This window comes from Schistocerca gregaria, chromosome 4, assembly GCF_023897955.1.
Source record: "Schistocerca gregaria isolate iqSchGreg1 chromosome 4, iqSchGreg1.2, whole genome shotgun sequence".
NCBI lineage: Eukaryota > Metazoa > Arthropoda > Insecta > Orthoptera > Acrididae > Schistocerca > Schistocerca gregaria.
In genome coordinates, this window is record NC_064923.1 from 279862384 (window position 1) to 279884542 (window position 22159).

Consider the following 22159-nt stretch of genomic DNA (forward strand, 5'->3'; position numbering starts at 1 on the left):
TTGTCTTGCAAACGTCCCCATCTGTTGATTCAGCGATCGAGACGTGGCTGCACGATCCATTACAGCCATGCGGATAAGATGCCCGTCATCTCGACTGCTAGTGATACGAGGCCGTTGGGATGGCGTTCCGTATTACCCTCCTGAACGCACCGATTCGATATTCTGCTAACAGTCATTCGATCTCGACCAACGCGAGCAGCTATGTCGCGATACGATAAACCGCAATCGAGATAGGCTACAATCCGACCCTTATCGAAGTCGTAAACGTGATGGTACGCATTTCTCCTCCTTACACGAGGCATCACAACGTTTCACCGGGCTACGTCGGTCAACTGCTGTTTGTGTATGAGAAATCGGTTGGAAACTTTCGTCATGTCAGCACTGGCGCCCACATTGTGTGAATTCTCTGAAAAACTGATCATTTGCATATCATAGCATCTTCTTCCTGTCGGATAAACGTGGCGTCTGTAGCACGTCATCTTTGTGGTGTAGCAATTTTAACGGCCAATAGTGTATTATTACCTTTAGAAACCTGCTAATACTACCATACATTTTTCAAACTTGTGTTAGTTTAATGGTTCCACATACTACGACCAAATCTCCCCGGGCAACCTTAGCCGCAATATAGCCCCCGTCTGCAGAACGTTTCCTAGTCTGCGTTTGACTCCCAAGCCCCGAGATGATATTCGGATGGGCTCTTTGTTCTCTCGCTCCCCTCTGCATATGACATAGGGGTTCGTTTGACATAAAATGTCTCATAGCTCCCAGCCCCGGGCTGAGAAGGGCCGGATATCTGCGGCAAAGTGACTTACGGATTCGACATTTCTCCGTTACATCGCCGCGCCCGGCTGTAAATCATTCGCTGGAAACGCGAAGAGGCGCCGCGGTGGAGCAATCTCGCCACGTAATGGAGGAGCGCCATTTGTTTTTTATGAGGCGGCGCGGGAGCTGTGCGGGTCGGACCGAGACGAACCGCCGCTGTTTGCATGGCGGCAGCAGCACACAGGCGCGGGCGTACACACGACAGGTGCCGTGTGTCACGGCGTTACCGCCTATCAAAGCAGCATCCGCCCCGGATTTGAGCGTCTGCCTTTGTTGCAAGTATTCCTTTTTGCACCGCGTTTCAGAATCACGCACTGCGTTGTGCTGCATATTTGCAAGGCCTAGTTGTAAAAGGAAAGGAAATTCATGCCATCCGCCATACTCTCGCAGAATTTCCTTTTTTTTCCCGCCGTATCTCTGAAAGTCGCAACCGAGTCTTTTGTTCTCCGCACATAAAATTTGCAGCTAGTCACCATTTGTTTTATTTAAGTACACTCTTAGTATGTCTGGAGGCATATTATTCATTTGTTGGATGAGTACTCGGCATTTCCCACGTATGTATTTATTCCAATCTTCTATTTGTCCCTTTCGTCCTCCACCCTTTCTCCGTCTATCTCCTCCTTCTCTGTCCATTTCAACCTCCCCCTCTCTCTCTATCCATCTCCTACTCTTTCTCCACCCATATCTCCTTCCCCCGCTCTCTGTTCGTCTTCTCCTCTTCTATTTCTCCGCCCATTCCCTTCTCCACACTCTCTGCCCACCTCGTCCTCTCCCTGTCTACATCTTCCCCTTTCCCCCTTTCTCTTCATCTCCTCCTTCCCCCTTCTCTCTCAACCACTGCGTTATCATTCCCATCTAAACAGTAAGCTCATGGTTCTCACCCCCATAGTATTCATTTCCAGATAACAAGTAACATATTTGCCAAGATTGGCTGAAATCGATGCAAGAGTTTTAGAGGAGCTATTTACCCACACCCTTGCCCCGGTTTTCACATGTCATATATACTGTATTTCACCCTTATTTAACATATTTGCACTCATATTTCACCGATATTTCAAGCGAATTTCGCCCTTCAGTACCGTATCCACAGCTCAACATTTATGACATCGTTTAGTGGTACGTGTCATTATTGTCTGCAAAATTTGTTGCGAATAGTAAAGAAGTAATAAATGAAAACGTCATGCCTGATGAACAATTTTATTGCACGAATATCAAAAATTTAGTTAGCGATAAACTTTTGAGGTTTCAATATATTTGTGAAGTTTCTGGCAAGGTACTAAGTGCTCTCACTGTCAAATACCGGATAAATATAGTGTGGCTATTTCTATGTTAGGAGGTACGCTTCTTACTAACAGAACCCGCACCATTTTGAGAGAAAGTGGTTTTATCCAGACAGTTAGCGATCTTTGTAACAAGCTCAGTGGTTAACAAGATGTGGAACATGCACACAAACATTTTTATAATAAGCATGGATTTTTCGTATGGCTTTATTACAAATCACATTATTAAACATAAACTAAGAATAACATCTCTAATGAAACGCTTAACTATTAGTCTAATTCAGGAAGTTTGCAAATTCCCCCGTATAAGCTTTCAATGAGCATTTCTTGCACTATATACAGGATTATCTGCCTTTATGCGCCACAGTCGCACTTCGGAGATGAGTTTAGTTTCTATTTATAAGATGAGTCCGCACATTTGCCATGGTTGCTTCCAATTCTGTTTAGAATAACCTAATATTTTCCTGGGAGGTGGAAGCCGGTCGGTTTATCAGAGGTATACCGCAATTTCTTTTTTATGCGCAGTTTCTGTTTCTTCTCAGGCTTTCCTCCAGTGCTGCACAATATGAAAGTTGTATTCTAAGCTTATAGCTTCCACAAATGATACATTTCTGGAGCTGAGTCTTTTCATATTTATGTAGTCGTAGAAGGAATGAAAATGACATTCCTGATTGTTTTTCTAGATTCTGTAAGAAGAGATGGTGGTCTCACAGTTGTGGTGTGTGTGTGTGTGTGTGTGTGTGAGAGAGAGAGAGAGAGAGAGAGAGAGAGAGAGAGAGAGAGAGAGAGAGACTAGGTGCAGTTTTCATCGAGAGAATCTGACAGATGTCATGCTACATCCAGAAAGAACCACAGGCGACATAACGACAAAGAAACAAATCGAGAGAAAGAGGACAAAAAAAATGTTTAGTGTAGCTGTCTTTCGGCGACGCAGCAACATCGTCAAGATTCACCTACCGTCATTAACGATTGTAGGGATTGGTCGCGTGCTGGCCACTGTCCCACGATCATAGATCGCTCATCGTACTGTCTTGTAGGCAGACGGTGGCCAGTAGGAGCATGCCCACGTCTTAATACGTGACATGTTTACGTTGACGTACGTTTACGTCTATTTTCTTGGTTTACGAGCTGTTAAGACAGAGTTTTCAGCAGTATTCTGCCAGAGATAAAGTTGTTGAGCTAAAGCTGCTGAAGAACCCCATTTGGCACCTCATAGCTCTTGTATGATCTTATGCCTTGTACGAAGTTTTCCAGGACTTTCTCAGGTGTTCCTTACAGCTTAACGTTCCGTCTAAAGTAACTCCTATAAATTTAGGGACTTTAGTGTGAATTAAAGTGACACTGTTGAAAAGAATCCTTAGTACCACGTTTGCAAGGCTGTATTGTTCAGGTGAAAGCATGAAACCTTCTCTCGGTTGAACTGGACTGGAGCCTACATTTACGGATATCGTTACCAACTGCAAACAAATCATCTGTTGGAACGTCTTCTGTTTTCCTAATTTGCTTATTTTGTGTTTCTAGTGCCAAACTGTCGGCATATTTACTAAATTTTAGATATGTTGTTGCAGGCGTTTCAGCAGTACACGTGCAAAAGAATAGAGGAGTTAAGACAGAACCTTGATGAAGAGCACTTTTTCATTTTCATTTACTTGCTCCTTGTTTTCCCAATAATCACTTGGAATGTCCCATTGTTAAGCATATTTTCTAGCAGTCTTACAATCACACGACAGGGAACAATACGAAGGAATTTACACGTTAATCCTTGACATATGCTGCTTGTTCTTTTTCTTCTCCTTTTCCTCGTGCCTTTGTCCCACGTCGGCTTAGGGACTGCATGGTAGGTAAGGATTTGGCGTGGTTGATTTTAAGGTGTGACCAGATGCCCTTCCTGTCACCACACTATTACCCGCCTGGGCGGAATATGTGTACCCCGAATGTCTGCATGTAGTAATATTCACGTGCAACTGAGTGAACGATTTCTAATGTTCGCGGGACTTGGATACCAGCCCAGTACCCACCTACTGGGATGTGGGAAACCGCATAAAAACTACATCCAGGCTGGCCAGCACACCAGCTCTCGTCATTAACCCACTGAGCATATTCGATCTAGGGCCAGAGCATCTTCCCATCTTGGGGTCGGCGCTTTGACACGCAGGACTATCGGAGCACATGCGGTGTCATTTGCTGCTGTTATCAGATTAGTTCAGTTGCTTTCTAAAGCCACCGTAATAAAAGTAGTCACAGAAAGGTAAAAAAATTACTCTTAAAATATTGCATTATAGACATTAGGCGTCCCATAGAATCAAATAAGTCCACAGAACGATTGTCACTGTTCTATGAACGATTACCAAGAACTGTAACAACTGATGATTATTAGATAGGCGAGACGTAACTGCTAATGGGGAAATAAAAATTCTACCGTTACCAAAGGCAAGTTGTTGTATTCGTTTTTAAAAGCCGCAACTAGCCATACTGCGTAAACGGCGCTGTTTCTGAGAGATAAAACTAAGATACACTGTTTACATGCCTGCACATGACGCTAATAACACCTATATTACTATTATTTTCAGATGACACACTCAAGCGCATTTACCTTACAATTAATAAATAAAATTTACATAAATAACTCCGATATGAGGTCTTATATAAATGGATCGCTGCATAATTGGCGCCCAGCCTGCAGCGAAGTAAACCATTACTATGCATATATAAAACACATTTTTTTCTGGAAGCAGGATCGTTATATTCAGGATTCCAATACAACGTACTATTCCCACTGTTTTGGCTAAAAAAATTATGTTTCAATATAATCTTCGTTCAATTCGCCGTCCTTACGTCAACTTACTGGAAATCAGGGCTGTAGGATGGATGATGAAGAACAGTCCAATCAAGGTTTTTAACTCGTCACGGCGAAGGAGAGGTTCATTTGCATTTTTGTGGGTATGAACACGCTGAAATCGTTTCTTCCATTTCCTGAGTGTAACACTTCGGAATTGATAGTTGCAGCGTGCGTGAGGGAGTACATGTTGGTGAGGGAGGACATCAAACAGAATAACCACTCCCAGAAGACCGCCGCCATGCCTTAATCAGCGGATGGTATGGCTTTTAACTTTTCCCTAGGAGGAGAGATGTTGCAGCGCTACTCCATGGATTTCTGTTACGGTTCGAATTAATGAAACCAGCCGAGTTAGCGCAGTGGTTAGCACACTGGACTTGCATTCGACGGTTCAAACCCGCGTCCGGCCATCCAAACTTCCGTTATTTCCCTAAATCCCTCCAGGCAAATTCCGAGATGGTTCCTTTAAAAAGGCGCGGCCGATTTCCTTCCTCATTCTTGAAACAATCCGAGCTTTTGCTCCGTCTGTAATGACCTCAATGTCGGCAGCATGTTAAACCCAGTGTTCTTCTTTCCTTCCTTTACAACCCATGACTTATCGCCTGTGAGGATTTTCGACAAAAATTGTTACGATCTGCCCCGTAACGTACAAGCAATTCCGTGCAGTTGGTCGTTCGTTGCTTTCTATGTCCTCCTGTCCGACGGCGAGAAAGACAGTTGGCATTCGCCTCTGAGTACCTCAACTGACGTACGAGCGTGTCAGCACTACTAACAGAGACATCCAGTAGTGCAGCGAGGTGTTTGATTGTCATCCGTGGCTCATCTAGAATGAGGGTGTCCGCACGTTCCAGAATTGCAGGAGTCACAGCTGCGTGCACCCGGCCAGCAGGCAGAAGATCGGGCAGATTTGTGCGATCTTCCGATGATGACAGGGGCCTCGCCCAACGAATCGCCACGCTTTTGTTCACTCCCAGGTACGTAGGTCGGCGACAAAGAAATATTTTCGCATTCGGAGGAGAAAGTTGGTGATTGAAATTTCGTGAGAGATTCCGCCGCAGCGAAAAACGGCTTTCTTTTGTTGATGACCACCCCAAATCCTGTATAATTTCAGTGACACTCTCTCCCATATTTCGCAATAATGCAAAACATGCTGCCCTTCTTTGAACTTTTTCGATGAACTCCGTCAATCCTATCTGGTAGGGATCACACACCGCGCAGCAGTATTCTAAAAGAGGACGGACAATCATAGCATAGGCACTCTCTTTAGTAGGTCTGTAATTTTCTAACTGTCCTGCCAACAAAACGCAATCTTTACTTAGTCTTCCCCACAACATTTTTTGTGTGTTCTTTCCAAGTTAAATTGTTCCTAATTGTAATTGCTACTTATTTAGATGAATTTACGGCCTTTAGATTTGAATGATTTATCTTGTAATCGAAGTTTAACGAATTCCTTTCAGTGCTCATGTGGATTACCTCACATTTATCGGTATTTTGATTCAATTGCCAATTTTTGCACCATGCAGATGCTTTTTTAAATCGTTTTGCAATTTGTCTTGATCTTCTGATGACTTTATTAGTCGATAAACGACAGCGTCATCTGCAAACAACCTCAGACGGCAGCTCAGACTGTCTTCTAAATCGTTCATACAGATAAGAAACAGCAAAGGGCTTATAATACTGCCTTGGGGAATGCTAGAAATCACTTCTGTTTTACTCGATGACTTTCCGTCAATTACTACGAACTGTGACCCCTCTGACAGAAAATCACGAATCCAATCACATAAAATCAAATGCGTGTGAATTCTTATGGGACTTAACTGCTAAGGTCATCAGTCCCTAAGTTTCCACACCACTTAACCTAAATTATCCTAAGGACAAACACATTTACCCATGCCCGAGGGAGGACTCGAACCGCCGCCGGGACTAATCACAGAACTGAGACCATATTCCAAAAGCACACAATTGCATTACAAGCCGTTTTTGTGGTACAGTGTTAAAAGCCTTCTGGAAATCTAGAAGTACGGAATCAATTAGAAGTCCCTTGTCAATAGCACTCAACACTTCGTGCGAGTAAAGAGCTAGTTGTGTTTCACAGGAACGATGTTTTCTAAATCTGTGTTGACAGTGTGTCAACAGACCGTTCTCTTCCAAGTAATCCACGATGTTCGAATGCGATATATGTTCCAAAATATCACTTCATATCGACGTTAATTATATTGGCCTGTAATTTAGTGGATTAGTACTACTACCTTTCGTGAATACTGATGTGACATGTGCAGATCTTTCGTCGAGCGAACGGTTGTATATGATGGTTAAGTATTAAGCTATTGTATCAGCATACTCTGAAAAGAACGCAAGTGGTATACCGTCTGGACCGGAAGGCTTGATTTTGTTAAGTGATTTAAGTTGCTTCATTACTCAGAGGATATCTATTTCTACGTTACTCTTGTGGGCAGCTGCCCTTGATTCGAATTCTGGAATATTTACTTTGTCTTCTTTGATTAAGGAATTTCGCAAAGCTGTGTTTAGTAACTTTGCTTTGTCAGCACTGTCGTCGATAGTATTTCCATTGCGCAGAGATGGCATTGGTTGTTTCTTGCCGCTAACATACTTCACATATGACCAGAACCTCTTTGGATTTCTGCCAGGTTTCGAGGCAAAGTTTCGTTGTGAAAACTATTGTAAGCACCTCGCATTGAAGTCCGCGCTAAATTTCCAGCTTCTGTAAAGGATCGCCAATCTTGGGGATTTTGCGTCTGTTTAAATTTGGCATGTTTGTTTCGTTGTTTCTGGAAACAGTGATCTGATCTGTTTTGTGTACCAAGAAGGATCAGCTCAGTCTGTAGTCCATTTATTTGGTATGACTCTCTCAATTGCTGCCAATATTATTTCTTTATAACTATACGGTCTGAAGCGGGAATATTCCACAATGTCCCACAACAAATTCTCCACTTTTTCAAGAGAAACTGGCCAAGAAAAAAAAAGTGTTGCATTACGTATTGAACACCCCTCTTAGATTCTCTGCAGGGGTTATCTAACTGAATACTGCATGACCAATAAACGTCGTAATGTTTAAGTTTACAATGCGTTTTAGGATGATACAACAGACAGGCATCTTAACCCTCCATTACTCGCTCGAAAATTCGTGACATGGTCACTCGCGCTGATCACAGGGGTCATCCACAAAGCAAGCGGTTTATTTGTATACTTGGAACGGTCTTTATGACTGAGTTTATGATTTTTTATTAAATCTAAATATAATACATTTAATATTCGTACATAGTGTAATATATTCTAACGTTTGAAACAGCTTGACCATTCGAAGAACAATATCTTCACCTGAGTTACTGGCATCACATGGTCCCTCTGGTTGCTTACCGATGTACGGTTCTAAATTGAAAGGGTAAGCTGTTTTTACATCAACCAAAGCAAACACTTTTAAACCATGCATTGCTGGTTTGGTAGGGATATATTGCCTGAATGGAATGGGCAGTTCCCTCTAAATGCCAAAAGCTGTTCGTCAACAGTAAGATATTCACTAGGTGAAAAATATTTTTGGCAGTTGTTCGTTAATAGTTCACGTACCTCTCTGATAGGAGCCAACTTGTCAATCTCTCTGTGAATACCTCTATCACGGATATTATCAAACCTCAGACACCTCAACAGAACCCTGAATCGGTTTTCACTTATGGATAAATAACATGATTGAAGTCCATTTGCCCTTGAGTTATCAGACAATTTCGACATACTCTTCCTAGAATATCTCATAGATCCACACAGATATAACAAACCAATGAAAGCTCTGATCCCTATCGCATCTCTTCCCCTAGAGAAGTTACCACGAAAGTCACTAATGGATATATTAGTGCATGTTGCGATTATGCCTATTATGTTTTCGACCAAAAACATATTCAGAATTTCTATTTTTGTCTTTTTTATACGAGCTTGATTTGTTGGTACAGGCAAATGCGTAATAATAATATTACAAAATCTGCTTCTAACAATGGTAGGATATTCATTTTTCCTCCGTTTAGTTATTCCATCTATCTCTTGAGTTACTTCGTCCTGTGGCTCATATTCATCACTTCTGTTCCTGAATCATGGCCGCTTTCAAGAACACAGTCCTCAGTCTAGGAGACAGCGCTATCACTGTGAGCATCTTCATCACTCAGCTCATTGAACCATTCCAATCATACTACTCTACTAAACTCTGTCTGAGGTTTTTTTGCTTTTGATATTTCTTCCACAATCTAAAAATAAAGAGAATGCTAGGTAACACGGAAAGTAACTGCAGTCAGTTTCAATAAGCACAAATTTACGCATATGAAAAATCGATTGAATCTAAGAAAGCAATAAAGTAATACAGACTTACTTTGTTTCAGATTGCGGCAGTACAGCTCGCGCGGTTGACTGGTGTCCTCTAGAATACAATAACGTTTCATAAACAATATATCTTCCTTAACTGAAAGCCAACAATGATTGGAGCTAACTGCTGGAGAGTTAACAGAAAGGTACTCAAAATAGCGCGATCTCAATCCTCTCCTGTCAGACAAAATGGAACGGGAAAGTCATGTGGCTGACGGGTGTCATCAGCGCGAGCGACGGAGGGTTAAAGAGATAAAGGTGTAGTTCTGGTTCACCTCTGCATCCACGTAACAGCAAGAACAAGACGTAAGTGCTCCAATTAGAAGAACACCCGCCACTGGCGCGACATCCCTAACAGCCGCACACGGCGACTTCCCTCGCTGCGACGCTGGCGCCAGGCAAGGCGTGGGCACAGCGGGTGATGCGACGCGTCCTGACGTCTTAATGGCCGCCCACCGCTCCAATTACCGCCCCGTGGGCCAGCTTCTCATTCCGAGCATCCGATCCTCTGCAGCCGTGTGATACCAACACACCAACCCTCCTTCCCTTCGCTCTCCAGTCTCAGTCAACCACGACTTGGTATACTGGTACACGCTTCTAGTACAGCTCCTGCCTTATTCGAGACATCCAAAGGAAACAGTGTCATACTGTTTAATTAACTTTTTTATCTATCAAGATTCTGCAGCCATATTGTTATGAGGGGGCGGACTTGTCTGATGATGTGACAGAAGATGAAACAGTGTTAATGGAATCCTAACCAGAATTTAAAAGAGCGTTGGAAGATTTAAGATAGAATAAGGCAGAAGAAATAAATAACATTCCGCCGGAATTTATCAAATCATTGAGGGAAGTGGGAACAAAACGATTATTCACGATAGTGTGCGGGAAATCTTTAAATTGTGTGACTAGAGCCTCCCATCGGGTAGACCGTTCGCCGGGCGCAAGTCTTCCGATTGGACGCCACTTCGGCGACTTGCGCGTCGATGGGGACGAAATGATGATAATTACGACAACACAACATCCAGTCCCTGAGCGGAGAAAATCTCCGACCCAGCCGGGAATCGAACCCTGGCTCTGAGGATTGACACTCTGTCGCGCTGACCACTCAGCTACTGGGTGCAGAAGAGGACTCTATCAGACTAGCGGTATACCATCAGACTTTCGGAATTACATCACCCTCACAATTCCGAAGATAGTGAGAGCTGAAAAATACCACAACTTTCGCGCAGGCGGCTTAATAGCTCACACATCCTAGTTGCTGACGAAAATAATATACGGAAGATTACAAAATAAATCTGAGGATCTGTTAGATGATGACCAGCTTGGTTATAGGAAAGGGAATGGCACCAGAGAGGCTGTTCTGACGTTGTTATGGATAATGGAAGCAAAGCTAAAGAAATATCAAGACACGTTTATAGGTCTGTCGACCTGTAGAAAGCGTTTGACAATGTAAAATGGTGCAAGACGTTCGAAATTCTGACAAAATAAGCCCTAGGGAAAGGTGGCTAATCTATAATATGTGCAAGAAACAAGGGGAAGTAACAAGGCCGGAAGACCAAGAACGAAGTGCTCGGATTACAAACGGTGTAAGTTATGGATGTAGTCTTTCGTCCCTACTTTTCAATCTATACGTCGAAGAAGCGATGGAGAAAATAAAATGAAACGGTGAAGTGTGGTGTTAAACTTCAATTTGAAAGGAAGTCAATGATAAGATACGCAGATGACATTGCTAATCTCAGTGAAAGTGAAGAATACTTACAGGATCTGTTGAATGGAATGAACAGCCTAATGAGTACAGAATATGGACTGAGAGTAAATCGAAGAAAGGTAAAAGTAGTGATAAGTAGTAGAAATGAGAATAGCGAGAATCTTAAAATTGAAATTGGCGATCACGAAGTAGATGAAGTTAAGCATTTCTGCTGCGTAGACACCAAAATAACCTATGACGGACGAAGCAAGAAGGACATAAAAAGCTCACTAGCACTGTCAAAAAGGACATTCGTGGCGAAGAGAAGTCTACTAATATAAACATAGGCCTTACTTTGAGTAAGAAATTTCTCAGAATTTAGGTTTGGAGCAAATCACTGTATGATAATGAAACATAAGCAGTGGAGAAACCGGAACAGAATAAAACCGAAGCATTTGAGGTTTTGTGCTACAGGAGAATTGTTGAAAATTAGGAGGACTAATTAGGTAAAGAATGATGAGGATCTCCGCAAAATTGGCGGAGAAAGGAATACATGGAAAACACTGACAATAAAAATGGCTCAAATGGCTCTGAGCACTATGGGACTTAACTTCTGAGGTCATCAGTCCCCTAGAACTTAGAACTACTTAAACCTAACCAACCTAAGGACATCACACACATCCATGCCCGAGACAGGATTCGAACCTGCGACGGTAGCGGTCTTGCGGTTCCAGACTGTAGCGCCTGGAACCGCACGGCCACTCCGGCCGGCCACTGACAAGAAGAAGCGCCAGGATGATAGAGCATCCCCTAATATATCAGGGAGTGACTTATATGGTAGCAGAGTCATCTGAAGAAGATCAAACGCTGTATAGGAAGACAGTGATTGAAACACATCCAGGAAGCAACAGAGGACGTAGGTTGCAACTGAAAAATTTGTCACAGGACAGGAATTCATGGCAAGCCGCATCAAACCATTCGAAAGACTCACGATTAAAAAAAAAAATTAAATGCAAATATTCACGTTTTTACTATCGTTCAGGTGGTCTTGGTAAAAAGAGACGAAAGGAAGTAGCAACACCAGATATCTGCGTCCCACTGACAGCGTGGTTACCAGAGACGGGGTACAGGCTCGGATTACGAGAAAATGGGGAAGGAAATCTGCCGTGCCCTTTTAAAAGGAACATCTCTGAATTTGTTTGGAGCGATTTACCGTAATCTCTTGGAAAACCTAAATCTGGATGGTCGATGGGAGATTTGAACCGACGTCCTTACGAACGCGAGTCCACTGGGCTAACAGCTGTCAAACCTCGAGGAAAAAGAAAACGGTGTGTCAGTCCATTCTCTTGCCGTCCCAACGATCTATGTAGCTGCTTGAGGGAAGGGTATCAGCAAGCTACCTTCATCAAAACTTCAGGTATCATGTCATGTCATACTCGAGGAAATAGTTAAATCTGATTGGAAGATTCAGCCACATTTTTATGAGCACCAGTCCATTCCTTTTGTGATACCCTTTCAAATATTCCGATTGCGACTGTAGGAGAAACCAGGCATCCTTTCCTCAACAAGATCCAAACTATACCGACTTTTTTTACGATGTAAGTTTAATGTGACGTTTATTACTTCATTGTGTTACGAGTAAACCGCCCAAGACTAAGAAACCGAATTGCTGTGTATAAAACAACTTCCAACGTCCCCTTCCAAATGAGTAAATTTGTTAAATATTGAATGTTAATCTGGTAAAATCTTTACAAATGAAGACGCGACACCCAAACACTGGATGAGCACAGTTGGGGAAATGTACGCTCCGTCTTAAGAAAAGCTAATTTTTCACGCATCTCAATGATTATAGCGTCATATGTCCTCAACTATGTGTCGTAAAATGATATAATTTCGTAGATAAATTCAATGCTGTATGTGGTTATTACCTGAAAAATGGATTTCAAATATACTTAGTAGCAAAGAAATAATAAATTAAGCCCTGTCTGGTACTGAAGCATTTCTGCACGAACAATAAACAAGTGGTAAGCGGTTAACTACTTTCCTTCCATTATTTTTTGAGGGTTATCAGCGAGAAAAAGTTTCTAAAAGGGATGGAATTATGTATAAACTCAGTTGGAAGTCATTAGGAGCTCTCATTCTCAAATACCGGATAGATATAACTTTCGAGGTATATTCGCGAAGTGTCTCGCTGGCACTGACCTCATGTTTTAACTCAGGTTTTGCACCTAGGGATAAACAATCCATTAGATCTCAGTAACGTACATCTTAGCTGACCATTCTAACTGGTTCTTAATAGGACGTAAGTTGCAAGCAACCAGTGCTTACGGGAAGAAAGAGTCTTGGCAGTGCAAGAGAAGTACTAGTATATTCACACGCTAAGGTATTTGCTTATGACTAATGTAACGAACTGAAAGTGGACATTTTGTATCTGTGTTTTTATGGTACATTATGAGAATTGACGCAAACAAGGTGTCAGACGTTATACACCGTCTTCATCACCTGAAGTACATGAAGAGCAAAGACACGCAGCAAACACTATCTTCGGTTTGCTCAAGAAACGTGAAGATGCAACTGTCACTGAAATCCTGGACAACGAAAAACTAATGTCGAAACATTTTTTTTTTTTTTTTTTTTTTTTTTTTTTTGAGTCGTCAATCTTCCAACTAGTTTAATGCGACCCGCCACAAATTCCTCTCCTGTGCAAACCTCTTCATCTCAGAGTAGCACTTGCGACCTACGTCCTTAGTTATTTTCTGGATATATTGCAGTCTCTGTCTTCCTGTACAGTTTTTGCCCTCTACAGCTCCCTCTAGTACCACAGAAGTCACTCCCTGATATCTTAAAAGATGTCCTATCATCCTATCTATTCTCCTTGTCAGTGTTTTTCACATATTCCTTTCCTCTCCGATTCTGCGTAGAACTTCCTCATTGCTTACCTTATGAGTCCACCTAATTTTTAACATTCGTCTGTAGCACAAAATTTCAAAATGCTTAGGTTCTTTTCTGTTCCAGTTATGCTACAGTCCATGTTTCACTACCATACAATGCTGTGCTCCTAACGTACATTATCAGAAATTTCTTCCTCAAATTAAGGCCGATATTTGATATTAGTAGACTTCTCTTGTCCAGGAGTGCCTTTTTGCCATAGCTAGTCTCCTTTTGATGTCCTCCTTGCTCCGTCTGTCACTGGTTATTTTGCTGCCTAGGTAGCAGAATTCCTTAACTTCATCTACTTCGTGACCATCAGTCCTGATGTTAAGTTTCTCGCTGTTCTCAATTCTACTACTCTTCATTACTTCCGTCTTTCTTTGATTTACTCTCAATCCATATTCTGTACTCGTTAGACTGTTCATTACATCCAGGAGGTCAAGTAAATCTCCTTTGCTTCCACTCACGATAACAAAAGCAGCAGCGAATTGTATTATTGACATCCATTCACCTTGAATTTTAATTCCACTCCTGAAACTTTCTTTTATTTCCATAATCGCTTCTTCGATTTAAAGATTGAACAGTAGAACCGAAAGACTACACCCCTGTCTTGCACCCCATTTAATCCGAGCACTTCGTTCTTCGTCGCCTACTCTTATTATTCCCTCTTGGCTCTTGAACAGATTGTATCTTACCCGTCTCTCTCTATAGCTTATCCCTATTTTTCTCAGAATTTGCACCATTTTAAATTTTCGAACGCTTTTTAGAGGTCGACAAATCCTATGAACATATCTTGATTTTTCTTTAGTCTTGCTTCCATTATCAACCGGTACAACAGAATTGCTTCTCTGGTACCTTTACCTTTACGAAAGCCAAACTGACCGTCTTCTAGCACATCCTAAATTTTCTTTTCCATTCTTCAGTATATTATTCTTGTCAGCAACTTCGCTGCATGAGCTGTTAAGGTGATTGTGCGATAATTCTGACACTTGCCAGCTCTTGCAATCTTCGGAATTGTGTGGATGACATTTTTCCGATAGTCAGATGCTATGTCGCCAGGTCATACATTCTAGGCACCAACGTTGCCACTTCTCCCAATGATTTTTGAAATTCTGATGGCATGTTATCTATCCCTTCTGCCTTATTTGATCTTAAGTCCCCGAAAGTTCTCTTAAATTCTGACTCTAATAGTAGATCCCCTATCTGTTCTAGACTGAAGAGACAAAGAAATTGGTACAGCTGCCTAATATCATGTAGGGCTCCCGCGGGCAAGCAGAAGTGCCGCAACACGACGTGACATGGACTGGACTAACGTCTGACGTAGTGCTTGAGAGAATTGATACCATGAATCCTGCAGGGCTGTCAATAGACCCGTTAAAGTACGGGGGGGAGGAGGGGGGAGATCTCTCCTGAATAGCACGCTGCAATGTATCGCAGATATGCTCAATAACGTTCGTGTCTGGAGAGAAAATGAAATGTGCGCGTAAGGCAACGTTGGCGAGGAGTCCCCATCCGGGGTAGTTCTGCTGCCAAATGCAAGTCTTATTTCAGTCGACGCAGCGTCCATAGATTCATGAGATGGTCACCATATCCGTACACGTCCACTCGGACGATAAAGTTCGAAACGGGACTCGTCCGGCAGGCAACATGTTTCCAGTCATCAACAGTCCAATGTCGGTGTCGACGGGCCTAGGCGAGGTGTAAAGCTTTGTGTGGTGCAGTCATCAAGGGTACCCGGGTGGCCCTTCAGCTCTGAAACCCCACAACGATGATGTTTCGTTGAAAGGTTCAACACTGACACTTGTTGATGGTCCAGCATTGAAATCTGCATCAATTTGAGGAAAGGTAGCACTTCTGTCACGTTGAACGATTCTCTTCAGTCGTCGTTGGTCCCGTTCTTGCAGGATATTTTTCCGGCCGCAGTGGTTTCGGAGATCTGAAGTTTACTTGGATCCTCATATTCACGGTACATTCGTGAAATGGTCGTACGGGGAAATCCCCACTTCATCGCTACCTCGGAGATGCAGTGTCTCAGCGCTCATGTGACGACTATAATACCAGGTTCAAACTCACTTAAATCTTAATAACCTGCCATTGTAGCAACAGTAACCTATTTAACGACTACACCAGACACTTGTGTGATATAGGTCTTGCCGACGGCAACGCCGTCTTCTGCCTTTTTACATATATCTGTATTTGAACACGAATGCCTATACCAGTTTCTTTGGCACTTCAGTGTAGATCCAGTTGTACATTTATTGCATTAATAGCAAAGTGAAGACAGGTAACTAAACCCAACGGAGTTGTCCTGTAATTGCGGCTTAGGTCAGGCCTAGATTCATCCCTCGCCGCTCTAAACTTGCACTTCAGCAGGCGTATGAATGTACTTTCGTATGTTCGTCCATCTACAAGGTTCTGCTGGCTTTCTGACTGTCAACCAACATCGTAACTCAAGAAGTCCTAATATGTAGAAATGACCACCACATCGGTAATCTACCTCAGACCACTGTCTGTCGCAAAAATACTCTCTACTAGCAGAAAGTAAATCTCCATTTCGTTAATATTAACGTTGACTGTTCATTCTGCAGTTTCATTTTTACCCACTCTATTTTGCTTTTAATAGATCTCAATAAAATAAAAAGGTTCAAATGGCTCTGAGCCCTATGGGACTTAACATCTGTGATCCCCTAGAACTTAGATCCCCTAGAACTCAGAACTACTTAAACCTAACTAACCTAAGGACATCACACACATCCATGACCGAGGCAGGATTCGAACCTGCGACCGTATCGGTCACGCGTTTCCAGACTGAAGCGCCTAGAGCCGCATGGCCACACCGGCCGGCAATAGATCTCAATACTTTGCGTAACTCTGCTGTACTCATCTTCGAATGACCGGAATAAGCTCTTAGAGCAACCTGTTTCCTTGCCTACTGAAGCACTTCCGCGTCTTTGTTAGCCAATAGGAAGCTTTCGCAGTCTGGAAGCCACGTGGTTTCCTTGTTTGAACGTGTTTCCGCTATTCTGATTCCGATTTGGTCTTGGTGAGTTCTGTTCATGGACTGGCAAGAGCTCTACTTTAGGAGGAAGATCGGCTTTGTCTGGTGCCGATCTGAGATGATTTAGAACGTCTACAGTGCTGAAGAAATTGTACGAGATCATCATAATTCCTTGCCGTGGTGAACGTAACGTGCTCAAGTTGCTAAGAAACAGTTTGCTAAATTTCTGCAGTTTACTAGCGTTTGCTCTACGTTGAGGCTTGTGCCAGTATTTTTCCGCATGGCGAAGTGAAAACTCGTAGGTTGATCAGTTTTGGCTAAATGGAAGCTGATTATAGTGATGAATGAAATATTTTCAAACTGTCGTGCTGTAGATTCAAAGTTATCACCCTATCCTAAATTATAAAAATCAGTTGTCTTTTGTTAAACGCTGTGCACTGAGTCTCCCCAGAGCACTTTGTGAAACTCATGCATGCTGTTCCACTCTCAGCACCCATTTTGGCTCATATTCAACTGTATTATTTCAGCGACAATATACGAGAGTCACTCCCAAAGAAATGCACACTATTTTTGTAAAAGTACAGTTTTCATTCTGCATATGTGAAAATTTTACAGTGTGTAGATACATCTTTCCCGCTTGTTTTCAAACTTAGTTCAACCTGTTCCCGTGAGCTGCGCCGTCACAACATGTCTTCAAGATGGCTGCTACACTTGACGTTCGTCAGAAGGAACGTGATGTCATAGAATTCCTGTGCTGTGAAAACGAGACAGTGGGAAACATCCGCAAGAGGTTGACAAAGGTGTATGGAGTTGCTGCTGTCGAACGCAGTACAGTTAGTCGCTGGGCAAGCAGATTATGTGATGAAAGCGGGCACGGCAATATTGAGGATTGTCCTCGCAGTGGCAGGCCTCGTACTGCACACACTCCAGACAATGTGCAGAGAGTTAACGAATTGGTGACTGCTGACAGACGCATCACAGTGAACGAACTGTCACGCTACGTTGGGTTAGGGGAAGGAAGTGTTTGCAGAATACTGAAAGTGTTGGCGATAAAAAAGATCTGTTCCAGTTGGGTTCCCAGGATGTTGACAGTGGCTCACAAAGAAACAAGAAAAACAGTATGCAGCGAACTTTTGGAACAGTATGAGAATGGTGGAGATGAATTTCTTGGAAGAACTGTGACTGGTGATGAAACATGGCTCCATCATTTTTCGCCAGAGACGAAGAGGCAATCAATGGAGTGGCATCATGCAAATTCACCCAAGAAAAAAAATTAAAACAATTCCTTCTGCTGGAAAAGTTATGGCTACGGTGTATTTCGATTCCGAAGGACTCTTTCTTGTGGATATCATGCCAAGTGGAACCACCATAAATTCTGATGCAATGTGACGACACTGAAGAAACTTCAAGCTCGACTGAGTCGTGTTCGACCACATCGGCAAAAGCAGGATGTTTTGCTGTTGCACGACAATGCACGGCCGCATATCAGTCAAAAATCCATGGAAGCGATCACAAAAATCTGATGGACAACACTGAAACACCCACCTTACAGTCCTGACCTGGCTCCATGTGACTATCATCTCTTTGGGAAACTGAAAGACTCTCTTCGTGGAACAAGGTTTGAAGATGATGACTCCCATGCGCACGCTGCCAAACAGTGGCTCCAACAGGTTGGTCCAGAATTTTACCATGCGGGTATACAGTTGCTGGTTCCAAGATGGCGTATGACAGTTGAGAGGGATGGAAATTATACGGAGAAATGAAAATATTGTTCCTAAAGGATGTATCTACACACTGTAAAACTTTCAAACATGTAGAATAAAAGATGGATTTAAAAAAAATAGTGTGCAATTCTTTTGGAGTGACCCTCGTACATTGAGGTGACAAAAGTCATGGGATATGTCTTAATGTTGTGTTGGATTTTCTTTCGCCCGGCGTAGTGCAGTAACTCGTCTTGGCACGGACTCAACAAGCCGTCGACAGTCCTCTGCAGAAATATATAGACGGGCTGCCTCTCTAGTCGTCCATAACTGCGAAATTGGCGCCGCTGCAGGCTTTTGTTCACGACTGACCTCCCGATTACGACCCGTAAATGTTCGATAGTATTCATACCTGGCGATCTGGGTGGCCAAATAATTCGCTCCAGTTCTCCAAAATGTTCTTTAAACCAATCGTGAACAAGTGGGGCCCGGTGACACAACATGGCTGCAAATGGTCAATGATCGGTTCAGTTGGACCCGAGGATCCACTCCATTCCATGTAAACACAGCCTACACCATCATGGAGCCACCATCACTGCCTTGTTCACAACTTGGGTCCATGACTGGTGGAGTGTGCGTCACACTCGAACCCTACCATCAGCTCTTACCAATTGAGATCGAGACTCATCTGACCAGGTCACGGATTTCTAGTCGTCTCCGACCGATATGGTCACGAGCACAGGAGAGGCGCTGCAGGCGATGTCGTGTTGTTAGCAAAGGCATTCGCGTCGGTCGTCTGCTGCCATACCCAATTTATGCCAAATTTCACAGCACAGTCCTAACGGATACGTTTGTCGTACGTCCCACATTGATTTGTGCGGTTACTTCAAGCAGTGTTGCTTGTCTGTTAGCACTGACAACTCTACGCAAACGCTGCTGCTCTCGGCCGTTAAGTGTAGGCCGCCGGCCACTGCGCTGTACGCGTTGAGAGGTAATGCTCACTCGTGACACTGCGATCTCGAAATACTGAGACCCCGGACGATTTCCGAATTGGAGTCTCCTATGCCTCCAGCTTCATCTACCATTACTCATTCAAAATCCATTAATTCCCGTCGTGCAGCCATAATCACGTCGGACACATGAATCACCAGAGTAGAAATTACATCTTCGCCAATGCACTGCCCATTTATATCTATACAATGATTTGCTCAACATTCCCCTTCTCCGGTTCTCAATTGCCCGTCTGAGTTTTTTCAGAGTCTCACATTACCTGTGAGCGTTAATTGTGGTCCCAGTGGGCATAAAGTCGACCAACAATACCCCTTTACGATCCCAAAAAAACCGTTGTCATTACTTTACCGGCAGACTGCAAACTCTCTACAACACTTACGAAGATTTTTGATATCCATGCACGACTCACCATACACTTCAGTCAATTGGCGATGGATTTCAATCTGCTCAGTGCCCTTTGCGTTCAAAAACCGAATAACTGCGCGCAATTCGCACTTGGTGGTAACATCCAATGGGAGCTCCATTCTCAACGGCTGCCAAGCCAAGACTCAGCGCGGCGTGCGCATGTTCGCACGCAGCGCGTGAAGCACTCTTCATAACAGTGTGACCAACTGCCACACAAACAGAGTTCTGTACTTATAAAAAAATAGGAGACCTTACTTTTGGGATTACCCTCGTATATGTGTAGCTCACTATTCGTTAACTTGTGTCACCTCAGTGTATTTATTTATTGACGAACTTCCTTCTCCTTTATTTCCAATTGATTCAAGTCATTCCTATGTTACTTGTACGTGATACAGAGTAATATTGTTTTAACTTATTGATTATGATGACGGTCATTGAATATTCTTATGGATCAGAGGCCACTCTCTTAAATAAATTTCCACCTACAAAACACTGTAAATAGGTATTTCCTCCTAGTGCGAAACTGTATATCAGACGCAGAAAGGTAGGTCGACATTTGCAGTTACGGCGATCGGTGCTTGCTGAGTGTGCTGCGATGTGATCTGGTACTTTACAGAGATACTAAATGGAAATGCCAATCATAAATAATTTGTTGAATTTGGTGGTACAGTTTATTCTTTAATGCTGAGAATAAGTCGTAATATGTACTTGAACGAACTTCCTCATGAGCACTGCAGAACGCTGTGAACTGAAAGCAAATACTTACTTAAAATTTGGTCAGTTTCTTGATGCATGATTACTTGCTGCTCAATGGTCAAATGATAGCTATGCAAAAGCCACTTCCAGCTGCGCTTACGTTAAGTAAGTGGCGTGCGTAAGTTATGTAAATGTGCGTGTGTGTGCGAGAGAGAGAGAGAGAGAGGCTATTCTTTTAAGCATTACCGTTCAGCTTAAGATTCCGGTACCTCCTAGGGGTTGAAGTTTCATGCTTAAGCATAGCTTAAAAGTTGACGGCGTCTGCTCATGGGAGTAGTTCATTTCTTATCAAAACAAACTACTTACAACATCACTGGATCAATAATTTCTGTCCTACATTTCAAATCCGCGGATCTCGAAATAAACATATATTTCTTCTAGTCTTCTACTGGCAACAGTAGCAGGGCAATCATTCGAGAAGTGTAAAGATGTGAAAGCTCATTTGCTAATAAGCCATTTATGTCCAGGTTATCGAGAAGAATATCTTTAGCCGTAAAGCATAAATGAAAGCGAGACGTAAAGTGAGTAATAGTCTGAACAGAATTATCGAAACCACATTACTTTCCTTCCTTCTTTCACAATGTTGTGAGCAAATACAGCTTCGCTTTGACTGCTGCGCAGCACATCGTAACGGGATCAGTTTTTTACCTATTCCCAATATTCCCATTTTAGTAACTTTTCACTTAGATGAAGAACGATGTTTATATTTTTGTTCATTGTTTCATAACTCTGTACAGCCTACGGCAAAGAAAATTATTTACAACTCGTTGAACACAAGTTGCCGTTCTTACGAAACGCCAGCATGCCAATATCAAAATTCTGGCTCCAAGCCAAACACGTTGTCGAGATTGAGTCGCCTGGTGTGCAGTAATAAGCTGTATGTTTCCCCTGCTGGCCTGTGTCCTTTATCTGTCGTTGCGTCGAGCTGTTTCCCGTTTAATTTGCTTTTTGTTTGTGGCATTCCGAATAATTTCCGCTCACAGCACGGAGACGTTCTCCACCCCCTTTGCATAAACAACCCATTGGATCTCCTGTTTCTTGCTGTTTGGCTCCTCTTGTTCCATTTTAGTTTCTCGCTGTACTCACCGTTAAATACACGCTTTTTCTGGTGCGCTCGGCGTAACGTATTGCATGTCAGACATCGTAGCAGCCACTTCCGCTACATAATTTGTTTCTTCCGCCCTACTGAATTAATTTTGAATCTTGACTCTGTGTGAATCCAACGTCGCGTGACGTGGCCTGTTTTGTCAATTACTGTACCCTTGTATAAAAGATTATCGCTGTTCTAGTGACATCAGATCTGATTCTGGTATTAATTCAACTCTCAAGGGGGATGGAACTTCCTAAGCCGTTGTGACAAACTCCGAA

General features: G+C 42.8%; 1 protein-coding gene across 1 annotated transcript in view; it reads right to left on the bottom strand.

The window, feature by feature from the left end:
- The window catches only part of LOC126365862 (uncharacterized), a 229847-nt gene that overhangs the window by 18507 nt on the left and 189181 nt on the right, over positions 1-22159 (bottom strand). The gene's annotated exons all lie outside the window — the stretch shown is intronic.